The sequence below is a fragment of the Carcharhinus amblyrhynchos genome, chromosome 1 (genome assembly GCF_965287045.1).
Source record: "Carcharhinus amblyrhynchos chromosome 1, sCarAmb.v2.hapA, whole genome shotgun sequence".
NCBI classification, from domain to species: Eukaryota; Metazoa; Chordata; class Chondrichthyes; order Carcharhiniformes; family Carcharhinidae; genus Carcharhinus; species Carcharhinus amblyrhynchos.
In genome coordinates this window covers 32359834-32372726 of record NC_137324.1, presented here as the reverse complement: position 1 = coordinate 32372726, position 12893 = coordinate 32359834, and the positions used below count along the sequence as shown (strand labels likewise).

Genomic DNA, 12893 nt, shown 5'->3' with positions numbered 1-12893 from the left:
ATCCTCTATTAAATTGAATGATCTGGTTTTACAAGACGTAATCTCTAGCAGCAGTGATCACTTTAGATGGTAAATTCAAAAGATTTATTAACCATTAAAAGATAGAAAGATAACAAGTTAAAAAGATAAAAAAAAGTTTCAATTAATCATAAGAGGAGAAAGCTTAACTTGACAACTAAACAGACTTCTCACAACTTTCCACGATTAATCAAGCCAAAATCATGACCACTGGTCACTTAATACATAGATAACATGTTAACAAAATGTCTTCCTGTTGCAAGGCATTATCAGGGGTCGTGTCTTTTATATTTTAATTTGTCTGTCTGTTTATATTTTGTTTGATTTCAGTGTATTACATGTAGCCTTACATACAGCAAACCCAGAGATCCTGGCCTCACCAAAGGGAAGAAAAAGGTTATCGCAGCCAGCTAGAGGCCAACTGATAACAATTAACGCGTGTTATCAACTTCTAATGTGCAGGAGATTGTTTCAAATTATCACAACAGTGGGAGAACTGGCATTAAGACAGCCAGGCTCCATACAGTCTAGGGATGTAATAATCTTTTGTAAAACATGATCACCTAGCAGAGGAGAACAATTAACATATTGTTGTAAATCTGTTGGGCAAATGCAATGCTTTGACATTATAGTCGGATAAATGGAACTGTCCAGGGAGCTGATGAACAGAGCTGTACTGAACAATGCAGTTTGCATAATGAGATTGGATGAGCCATCTTGTATCCAACTCGAGGAATTAATATGCTAATGTAAATCTTTGCAACTCAAAAGTATAATAGCCCGTACGAATCTATAATGTCAGAGAAAACTCACAAGCAACGTGAGATTTCAGGCCGGAGTTCATCTTTCCCTCATGCACTAGAATAAAAACTTTTCTTGAAGTTTGACACAGTCTCCAAGGCTCGATTCATTTTATTTCCCTCCTACACTTCAGGAAACCTTTCCTGAAACATTTTCTCGAGTTAGCTGACTGCCAACAATAATTGGGTAACATCTCCAGGTGCAATGAAACAATGGGCTCGTCAAAATGTTTCATACTTGGATAATTCTTAATTCATTACCCATCTTAATGTAGCTTGCCATGGTCATGAAGATTTCAGTTTCAACCCATGCTATCTTCCCAATCTGATTTGATTTATTATTGTCACATATAGACAAAGCATACCATTCATAGAGAAACAAACGAGAGAGTGCAGAATGTAGTATTAAAGTCATAGCCAAGGGGTAGAGAAAGACCAACTTAATGCAAGATAAGAAAATTCAAAAGTCTTGACTGCAGCAGGGAAGAAGCTGCTCTCAAGTCAATTGATATGTGTCCTCCGATTTTTGAATCTTTTTTCTGACGGAAGGTGGAAGAGAGAACGTCTGGGGTGCTTGAGTTCCTTAATTATGCTAGCTACCTTGCTGAGGCAGTGGGAAGTGTAGACAGAGTCAATGGGTGGGAGGCTGGTTTGCATGATGGATTGGGCTACATTCACAACCTTTTGTAGTTCTTTGCAGTCTTGGACAAGCAGGAGTCATACCGAGCTGAAATACAACCAGAAGGAATGCTTTCTATGGTGCATCTGTAAAAGTTGGTGAGAATCATAGCTGACATGCCAAATTTCCTTAGTCTTCTGAGAAAGTAGAGGCTTTGGTGGGCTTTCTTAATATAGTGTCAGCATGAGGAGACCAGAACAGGTTGTCGATGACCTGGACACCTGAAAATGTGAAGCTCTCGACCCTTTCTACTTTGTCCCTGTTGATGTAGACAGGGACTTGATCTCCTTTACGCTTCTTGAAGTCGATGACAATCTCCTTCATTTTGTTGACATTGAGGCAGAGACTATTGTTGCCACACCAGTTTACCAGATTCTCTATTTCATTCCTGTACTCTTGTCGTCATTGTTTGAGATCCGACCCACTATGGTGGTGTCATTAGCAAACTTGAAAATTGAATTGGAGGGGAATTTGGCCACAGTCATAGGTGTATTAGTAGTAGGGGGCTGAGAACACAGCCTTGTGGGGCACCGATGTTGAGGATGATCATGGAGGAGGTGTTGTTGCCTATCTTACTGATTGTGCTCTATGAGTTAGGAAGTTCAGGATCCAGTTGCAGAGGGAGGTGCTGAGGTCCATAGAATTTGGAGATGAGTTTTGTGAGAATAATGGTGTTGAAGGCTGAGCTGATGTCAGACTCCTATTTATTGACTAAAGTGTCCTTGTTGTCTAGGTGTTCCATGGTTGAGTGCAGAACCAGAGACTAGGCATCTGCTGTGGACTGTTGCGATGATAGGCAAACTGTAGCGGGTCCAGGTAGTCCGGGAGGCTGGAATTGATTTGTGCTACGACTAGTCTTTCAAAGCACTTCCTAATGATTGATGTCAGATCTACCGTTCATAGTCATTAAGGCACACTGCTTGGTTTTTGTTTTAGGTACCAGGATGATGGTCGTGTTCTTGAAGCAGATCGGGACCTCAGATTGTTGTAAAGATGAAGATGTCTGTGCATACTCCCGTCAGCTGATCTGCACAGGATCTGGGTGCTCATTCAGGTAACCCATTTGGGCCAGTGGCTTTCTGTGGATTGACCTTGGAGAAAGCTGCTGTGACACCTGCAATGGTGACCCCAGATACAGGTTCATCCAGGGCCTACAGAGTGAAGGGCATGCTCTCACTGACCTCTTGCCAAAACGGGTGCAGAATGCATTGAGCTCATCAGGGAGGGGTGTGTTGGAGCCAGTAATTTTACTTGCCTTCATCTTGTAACCTGTTGTGTCTTGCAGACCTGGTTTGATCTGAGAGACACGTCTGACAATTTACAGATTTCTCCTAAGTTTCAATTAATGTATTTAAAATCAAGGTAATTATGTGTAATTATAAAACATAAAGCATTACAGTCTGTTACAGGCTATATTTCCAGCTCTACCAAAACATGGATTGATTAATTACTTAATTTTCAACTGTCTCACAGTAAGGCACACGATTTGTCCTGGCTGATTTCCAATAATGCAATAGCTGAGTTAGATTTTATAATGTTTTCTAGATTAATATAAAATGAATACTTATCTCAATGTTAGCACAAAATGCTAGTTTAACCTTGTTAGCTTGCTATACTAAAAACCCATATTAAATCAGACTGCAAGATGCTCAATTTACATTAAAATTATTGATTTTTAAACAATAGACATGTCTTGTTACAAATGTACAAGGTATTGATAAAGACTTGCCTGGAGTACTGCATACAGTACTCATCTCCTTACTTAAGGAGGGATATACTGGCATTGGAGACATTTCCGAGAAGATCCACTGGGTTAATTCCTGAGATTAAGGGTTATTTTATGAGAAAGGATTGAGCAGGTTGGACTTATCTTTATTGAAGGTTGGAAGATTGAGAGGCAATCTTATTGAAACATAAAAGATTCTGAAAGAGGTTGATAGGGAAGAGAATGTTTTCCCTCTTGGGAAAATCTAGAACCCAGGGGCACCACTTCAAGGAATTTCAGTTCTAAGAGGATTGTTAATCTTTGAAATTCTTTACCCCAAGAGTAGGAAAAGTTGGTTCATTAAATGAATTCAAAGCTAGGTTAGACAGATTCTTGATCTACAAGGGTGTCAAGGGGATGCAGGAAAGTTGAATTAAGGCTGGAATCAGATCACCCAGGATCTTACTAAACGACAGAGAAGGCTCAGGGAGCTAAATGGCCTACTTCTGCTCCAATTTCTTAAGTTGTGATTGCAGGTCTTCTCAGTAAACGAATTGCTTTATAATTGGAGTATGCAAGGCTTCACTTTCTTATGTGTTGCAGACAGCTACATCAAGCTTTCTCTCACACATAACTGTTGCTAAGTTACTGCTTATTTCCACAATTTAAGCCTTAAGTTGAATTGGGCTGTTTATGCCTGACTTTATGTAGGGTATGTGGAAAATTCCCTCTACCAGTTCTATTCAGACCCCCCCACACAATTCTTTATCCATACACATTGATGTCTGTACTGGCATAATTTTCTGCTCTTTTCTAGAACTGGAAAAAGAATCAATTTTGCTTTCAATTTCCACTCCTTTCTGACCTTCACGTGATTCATTTTCAACACTTTCCTTCCTTGATCTCTCTGGGGATAGATTGTCTACTAATATTTATTACAAGCTTATAAACTCCCAATTACCAACAGTACATTTCTTCACACCTGCTCCCTGCAAGGACTCTACTCCATTCTTGATGTTTCTCTGTTGCCATCACATTGTTCTGATGATGCTCCCTTTCACAACAGCACTTCCAATATGTCTTCCTTCATCCTGAACCAAGGATTTCCTCCCATTGTGGTTGGCAAAGCCTTTAAATTCTGACTAATTTCTAGCATCTCTGCCCTGTCCCTCCCTCCCAGAAACACAGTAGGGTTCCCCCCGTTCTCAACTTCTACCCCAACAGCCTCCTTTTCAAAGGGTCATTGTCTGCTACCTCTCCTCCCCTTCGCTGTCAGCATTTTAAAAGGGACCCTCTGTGACACACATCTGACTTTCCACTCCTCTATCACCCCATCACCTCATCCTCTTTCCATGCACCTTCCCATGCAATCGCAGGAGGTCCCTTTAACTCCTCTTTCCTCCCTGACCACAGATCAAAATACTCCTTTCCAGGTGAGGCAGCAATTTATTTCAACTTCTTTTAATTCACTGTGGACACTGGATGGCTGCTTTGCAAAACACCTCTGCTCAGCCCCCATGCATCATCCTGACCATCTGGCCACTTGCCATTCCAATTCACCATCTTGCTCTTTTGCTCACATTAATATCATCATCAACCTGAGGCAATGTTTCAGGGAAGCTCAACACAAGCCAAAGGAACAGCGCCTCATCTTCAGATTAAGCACTTCTCATCATAATGTAGGACAAAGTTTACAAGAAGAAATGCTGAGTGCTAGGGATAAAGGGACAGCAAACTAGCTTTTTGTGACTCATGTACAAGGACACCAAGATCTCTCTGCACCTTTGGAATTCTGCAGCCATTCTCCATTTAAGTAATACACTGCTTTTTTATTCTCCTTGCCAAAGTCAGCAACTTCATATTTTCCCATGTCTGTCAGATTTTTGCCACTCAACCTATCAGTCTGAAAACTCATTGCCTTCTTCACAACAAACTTTCCTACCTATTTTTGTGTCATCTGCAAATTTAGCTACCATACACCTCTGCTCCCCTCATCTATGTTTGTATGTTCTGGACACAACATGGAGTTCAATAACTTTAAACCACGAACCCTGTTCTCTATCCATAACTGCCAGTTCGTGTCTTAATTTTATGTTTTTTGCTTTCATTCAGAACTGACCTTTATTCTATTAACACCTACTCTCAACCAATGCTTTCTTTACTACAGCCATTACCACTCCCTTTGTTCCATGACACATTTGTCATTTAATCTCCCATTTTCTAACCCATCCTTGACTTTTTCTTGCATTCCACTTAACAGCTCTCCTTTTTCAACAGAATAAAACACATCACATTTCTTTCTCCCCTTCAGCCCAAAAGAGGTCATATTTGACTCAAAAATCTTAACCCCGTTTCTCTGAGCACATATGCAGCTAGACCTGAGTTTTTCTATAATCTAAATGCTCTATTTTGAGCAGTGCTGGAGTAGAGAAACCCTTTGAAGATGGCAGAGCAAATTGATAAGGCAGTTGCAAAAGCAAATGAGATACTTGGTTTTTGTAGGTGGGGTACTGAATATAAAAAAAAGGAAATATTGCAAATCCATTACAAAATTAGGCCTCAGTTGGTATATTTGTATTTAATTGCAAGCGTCAATCTTTAAAAAAGATGTCAGGGCCTGGGAGAGGGCACAAAGGAAGTTCACCAGGATGATACTTACATGGAAGGTCAAAAGTGTTTACGTTCTAAAAGCTGTGATTATTCTCCTTAGAAAAGATTGAGAGGAATCCTAAAACAAACTGACATGGCACCATTCACGGCCACAATATTCCAAAGTATTTTATAGCCAATGAAGTACTTTTGAAGTTTGGTTATTGATAAAAGGAGGAAAACCAAAAGTATTCAAAATTCTGAGGGGTTTTGCAAGTCAGGAGAAACTTTTCCTACTGGCAGATGACCAGGGGTCATAGATAGAAATAATTGGCAAAAGAACATGAAGCGAAAAGCTGGTTCTGACCCTTTACACAATTGACTTTGGAGATAAGAACATAAGAAATAGGAGCAGGAGTAGGCCATCTGGCCCTTCGAGCCTGCCCCGCCATTCAATAAGATCATGGCTGATTTGTCGCGGCTCAGTTCCACATTCCCGCCCTCTCCCCATAACCCTTAATCCCCTCTCTTATCAAAAACCCATCAACCCGCGTCTTAAAAATATTTAGCAAGGCAGCCTCCACCACCTCAACAGGCAGAGAATTCCAGAGATTCACCACCCTTTGAGTGAAGAAGTTCCTCCTCAACTCCGTTCTAAACCGCCCCCCCCTTTATCTTGAGGCTGTGCCCCCTAGTCCTACTGTCCTTTCTGAGCGGGAAGAGCCTCTCCACCTCTATCCTATCCATCCCATTCATCATCTTATACGTCTCAATGAGATCTCCCCTCATTCTTCTAAACTCTAACGAGTACAGGCCTGGTCTATCCAGCCTCTCCTCATAGCTCAACCCCCTCAACTCCGGCATCAGCCTAGTAAACCTCCTCTGCACTCCCTCCAAGGCCAAAATATCCTATTTATGCACAACTGGGCAATTAAGTAGTGAGATACATGGTATGTTGAAGAAATGATGGACCAAATTATCCTGTTTTCACTCCATATTTTATATTCATAATTCTTTTTCAGAGACTTTAATTCCCCCTCTATTGTAGTCAACTAATCAAACTAGAGACTCTGAACTTTTGCCTGAATTCCAGTAATTTACGCAGACTCACAATCCAGCTTTATTAATTTAACCTTTGTAGTTTGAACACAAACAAGTTAAGTAAACACAAATGGCAAATGTGTATTTACATAACCTGTAACTTGGTTTGTCCTGGTAAATGTGACTTACAAAAATTAGGACCTGTAATGATTATAAAATTTTAAATGGTCTTTTAGAAAAAGGTCACTCGGCCCAACTACCATCTGTTCTGTGCCAGTGATTGTCTCCATGTGAGCTACCCAGTTTAATCATATTTTCCAGCTCATTCTCCATAACATTTAACAAGTTCAAGGAACAATCTGATTTTTAAAAATTTTTTGTTACAGACTAAGTGGGTTTGAATCCCACCATAGCAGATGATGAAATTTAAGTTCAACAAACCTAATGATGATCGTGAAATCATTGCCAATTGTGGTAAAAGCCTATCTGGTTCACTAAAGCCCTTATCTTGCATTGCACAATGCCACCCAGATCAAGGGTAATTACAGATGGACAATCTTTCTAAAGTTTCTATTCCAGGTGTGGCCTAACTAGAGCATGGGTTCTACCCTCTTCTATTTTAACCCTCTCGACAAAAAGTCAGCACCTGACACAACATGTTCCGGGGTCGACTTTGATCTTGTAGCTTTTCACCATTTAGAAACACCCTGTTCCATTTTTATTTAGGATAGATGCAAGGACTTTGTTAATGAGCGCAATTTTCATTGTATGCAGACAGTGCACTTGTGTGGGCTGTCCTCTTGTGTGCAGTTCTAAAATTTAAACACAAAAGATCCTTAATTTGACTGACCTGATGTCCCATCTGCGACCATTGAACAAAATAAGCCATGTTACAGTTACAGGGAAATTCACACCTTGTTATCTCTGAGAAGCTGCTAATGACGAGCTGCAGATTGCACAGTCCAATTTCAAAGGGAACACAAAATCATAGAATCCTGACCATGCAGGACAACATTCGGTCCAAGGAGTCTGCACCGACTCTCCAGCAGAGCATCTTACCTAGGCCTTCTCTCTATAACCCCATAAATCCTCCTAACCTACACAGTTTGAAACATTAGGATGGCCAATCCACCTAACTTCAGCTTTGGTCTGTGGAAGAAAACTGGAGCATTCAGAGGAAACCCACACAGACATGGGGAGAATGTGTAAACATCCAGTCACCCAAAACTGGGTCCTTGACACTGAGGCAGCAGTGCTAACCCATATCACCAGTGCCCGCCTTTGTACTTGATAACACAGGCTGCTCATCAGAGATGGAACATCTACTAAGACCCTGAAACATTGCTTTTAATCTATGATTGTTGAGATGTTATCATCCTAGATCACAAGGCAAATTTCCTAGATAATCACCTTTTGTTGAAGACATCATGGAGAGATAAAGGTACAGGATCTAGGCCTTCTGCGTGTTGACAAGTAATATTGCCTAGCTGGGCTGCACAGCTGAGTCTGCTGCTTCAACATCTGATTAACAGTCACACAAAGAAAGGAGCTCTGCCCAGATTGGATGTGGCCCCATCTACACTGCTTCTGCTGGAAATCCTTTATCATTGCCTACAAAATTGAATCAACTTCATCTTGTGAAGTCAGCACCACTGGGAAAACGAATTATATAAACACTGGTTTTCAGCTCACTGACCTCCATATAGGAATACCGCATTGGAACTTGATTTCAACTTGTGAACCAATATTTATTTTTTTGTGATCTCTGTACTGTAAATTCTTCTTTTCTTTATCTTTCTCTTTAATGTCTGAGTGTGGAGATGACATTCTGACCCTTCTCCCATGTTTTTGAATATGTGCAAATAAACATTGGATCACAACTACAAGGAGGAGTTGGGAAATAAGCCTCCGCTTATAAAGAGAAGCAAATCAAAACACCTTTGCTTACAAATGGATGGTGAGAAGAGCAATTAATGCTGTTCAGATTAACCACCCTCCTGTCCATAACACTTATCATCAGTGGGAAGGCCTTGTCGCCCAGTAATCACCCTTTGCTTTGGTGGCTGAAATGCAGCTGGCACTGTGGACAGCCACACACCAAACATATTATGAATTCTACCACAATATTACAATGATTCTTTGCCTAAGATCACACATTAGCATTTGGAACCTCTTTTTAGTTCCAGTACAGAGCAGAGCTTACATGCAGCACTCAATGTTCATGCATCATACACATCAGGAAGTCCACAATCCTAGTGATGTACATTTTCTCCAATAAGAAAGGACCAATGTGACACTGAATAGAGAGCAGCTGTGATACTGCAAATGCAACAATGAGCAGCAAACTTCAATATATTGCAAATGGGGGCAGGGGAAGAGGAGGAGGAGGACAACAGAGCACATTCTCCACAGGTTGGAATCATAGCTAGAACAAAGGGAAGATGGTTATGGTTGTTGGCCACCAATCACCTCAGCCCTCAGAATTGATGAAGTTGATGCAGCGCTCTTCTGAATTCTGATCTTGCTGATGATGCTCATATCCCATGAAAGCAATCTCCCACAAGAGTTGAAATCTTGAATCACAATGATCCAAGTTATTAATTATATTTGAAAGCACTGCTGATAGGTTGAGGGAGCTGGGACTCTTCTCCCTGGAGAGGCATAGGTTGAGAGGCGACCTGATAGAGGTTTATAAAATGTTGAGAGGAATAGATAGGGTGGATTCTCAGAGGCTATTTCCCCGGGTTGAAATGGTCGCTACGAGAGGACACAGATTTAAGGTGCAGGGAAGCAAGTACACAGGTGATGTTAGGGGTAAGTTTTTCACTCAGAGGGTGGTGAGTGAATGAAATTGGCTGCCGTCAGTGGTGGTGGAGGCGAACTCGCTGGGGTCTTTTAAAAGACGTCTGGATGAGTATATGGGATTTAATGGGATTGGGGGTTACAGATAGGTCTATGGATTGGTAGGTATTGATGTGATCGGCACAACTTGTGGGCCGAAGGGCCTGTTTGTGCTGTAGTGTTCTATGTTTGATATATGGACAGTTTTTTACTTTGAACCTTAAACCTGAATATCCAACTGAGTAAATGGTTTGCTTAATGTAAACATTTAAACACCCAACAATAACAGTTGCTGCAAAATGCATTCAACTCCAAGCAGATAAAGGATACGCTTGTTATTTATAAAATGAACTTTATTGAGCTCTTTAGACTTCTCAGTTGGAAAGTACAGCACAGTATGGAAGTTAAGAGACCAGATTCAACATCAAGTGATGAGTTATCCAGAGTGACTTATAACAGTTGCTCTTAAGATCCCTATACTGTAGGTAGAAGAAATAAAATCACACTGTCTACTTTTAAGTTGCATCATTTACTGCAAAGTACATGAGCGGAGCTCCAGTTGTTAAGACCTTTAATCAAATACATCATCTGCTTAGATTTATATAATTAAGAATCAACAATTGACAGAAGATCCAAAAAGCACGATGAATATGAAACTTCAGCTCCAAGAGAAGTCCTCTTTTATCAAAAGGCACAAACTTAAACTGAGGTTCAATTCTAAATGCCTGTGATTCTTCCACAGTTTACTAATGATCACATCAAACATCTTTCCAGACCAATGGTTCCCAAAGGGTGCAGCGCACCACACAGTTGCGGCGAGAGAGGATGGCAAGTGTGGCAGGAAGATTTAAGGACAATCAAAGAAACATTTAAACATTCATGTATAGAAACCCGTAGAAGTTTCCAGATTTCATGCCATCTCTCTTTGTGTTAAGTGCAGTGTATATGGAATAGTGTGTTATTATTGCATTTATTTGTAAGATTTATAGTTAATATTACAATTAATATTTAGTATTACAATTAACTGGATGACGAGTGGTGTGCAAAGCTGGGATATTTGGCCAATATCTTTTCCCATTTGAATGTGCTCAATGCCAGTATGCAAGGCCATGATGACAATATCCTACAACTACATTCAAAAAAAGCTTCAGCTCTGGCTCGGAAGAGCGATGCAACATAACCTCAAAATGTTCCTACTGGTAAAAAGTTTTAAAATGAGCAATGAATTGTACGGCCTCATACAGGAACATCTTGCAACACTGGTAGAAATGATTGATCACTACTTCCCATTGTTATCTACGGAAAAATTTGACTGGGTTAGAGACCCCTTTGCGAGTTCCAGCAGTTCAGGTCTGACATTAAATGAGGAAGAGGAAATGGCCTGCATTTCGAGTGATTGCAACTTGAAAATGAAACACATGAGTATCCCACTCGACTCTTTTTGGGTATACAACCAGAAACAGTATCCACGCATCTCTTCAAGAGCATTAGCTATTGTTGTACAGTTCGCCATGACATATCGTTGTGAACAGGGATTTTCAGCTCTGACAAATATCAAAGACCAGAAAAGAGAAAGCCTTCTTTGTGTTGATGAGGAGATGAGAGTTTGTCTCAAATTAGACCTAAAAATAAATGAGATTACCAGACAAAAACAAGCTCAACATTTCTCATTGAGTTTGTATACATACTTAAGGTTACATATGTAAGAAGCTCATCTATAAGTATATTTTGGGAATGAATCATGTTTTTATGTAGCTGCATTGCTTTATACTTTCTGGATGTCCCATGATCATATTATAAAGTAGTTGTGTTCTATGTTATGAATCAAGCACTGCTAGGAGTTTTTTTTTTGTTTTTGAATGTATTTCTTATCAATAAAAAATTCAGTGTGACATTTTTATTCCAAAAGTAAAGTAAGTGAAAAAAGTTTGGGAACCACTGTTCTAGACAGTGCCAGCAAGCAATTTGACTCAAGAAAGGCATCAAAACCAAACAACATCTGCTCTCACTCACTAGCCTTACAAATTGGAAAGATGTTAAAAACATTAGATGGATCTGAATAATCAAATACACAGGATTGGGATGGGATGTAAGGGTTGCAGTCCAAATAGTCCCCAGTGTGTCAAAAAAGTACCATCATACCAGTTCTCTATGCTATTTTTCCTCTTTCCAATCGCACAGAATGCGCACTGCAGTTTTCCCTTGAAGAATATCTCCTAACACACTCCCTGTGAGAGATTCAAAATATCCTCTAAAAAGGGTTATAAACATCAAACAGAAGTTATAGCAGACAGGACAGACGGACTAAGCTAAAATTCAAAAACGCTTACTCTGGGACACACTTCTATTTTATCTCTTAACCCAATGTGTTTATATGCGGATCTCAGAATTTTTCAGCACTAGTTCCATCATTGAAGTTCACTGTGGAACTCGGGTTGCGCAGTGGGCTACTCATCATAGACCCGCTTGTGATAAAATATAAAAAATGAGCTCAGGAACCAACCCCACAAGCTGATATAACCCCTCCCAAACTTCCTAAACACGCCCACTAAACATAAAGTCCCTCCCTCCCTCATCATATTGCGAACTCTAAATCCAAGATTAAATTAAAAATTATACACATACACACACACAGACAGACACACAGTCCCATCGCAATTTTAGTAGAATCATCTCAGGCTCCTCAAACACAGGGATCCCGATCATATAAGGAAAATATCCAAGTTCACTTGGGGAAAAATTTCACACTCACTCCATCCATCAATCAAACTACAGAGACCAGACTGACCCGTTTCACTTTGAATCCATCTCCTCACTAAAAAGCATCCAGTTTAAACTGCTCTGGGACTAACCGCCATCCCGCCAGCACCTCAGCACCTCAGCCTAACCCCCCCGCTACGCATGTGCAATACCTACCGAAAACCCGCCCCCGAATGCGGCTTCAGCCCGGTGTCGATTGGTCCATTCAAACGTCAATCAGAGCGGCTCCGCACTACCAACGGACAGGCGGCCAGTCAATCACATGGAAAAGTAAATGCATTTTACAATTCAGTTCCGAGCATTCGTCAGTAACCCTCCCCCCATCTGGAAATTAATTGAATTACTTCATCAAGTTGCCCGGCGGGATTCCCGAGTGGGAAAATCCATTGTTTTATTTTTGTAGGGCGACGAGGTGTTTCATACGTGTAAAAGGGAGTAAGTGGAGTGAATGTTGTCTCTT

At 40.5% G+C, this 12893-nt stretch overlaps 1 non-coding gene across 1 annotated transcript; it reads right to left on the bottom strand.

Moving 5' to 3' along the window:
* Positions 1-12051: 12051 nt before the first annotated feature.
* LOC145351197 (small Cajal body-specific RNA 18) lies at positions 12052-12137 on the bottom strand. Its single transcript, XR_013888342.1, has one exon.
* Between the last annotated feature and the right edge of the window lie 756 nt (positions 12138-12893).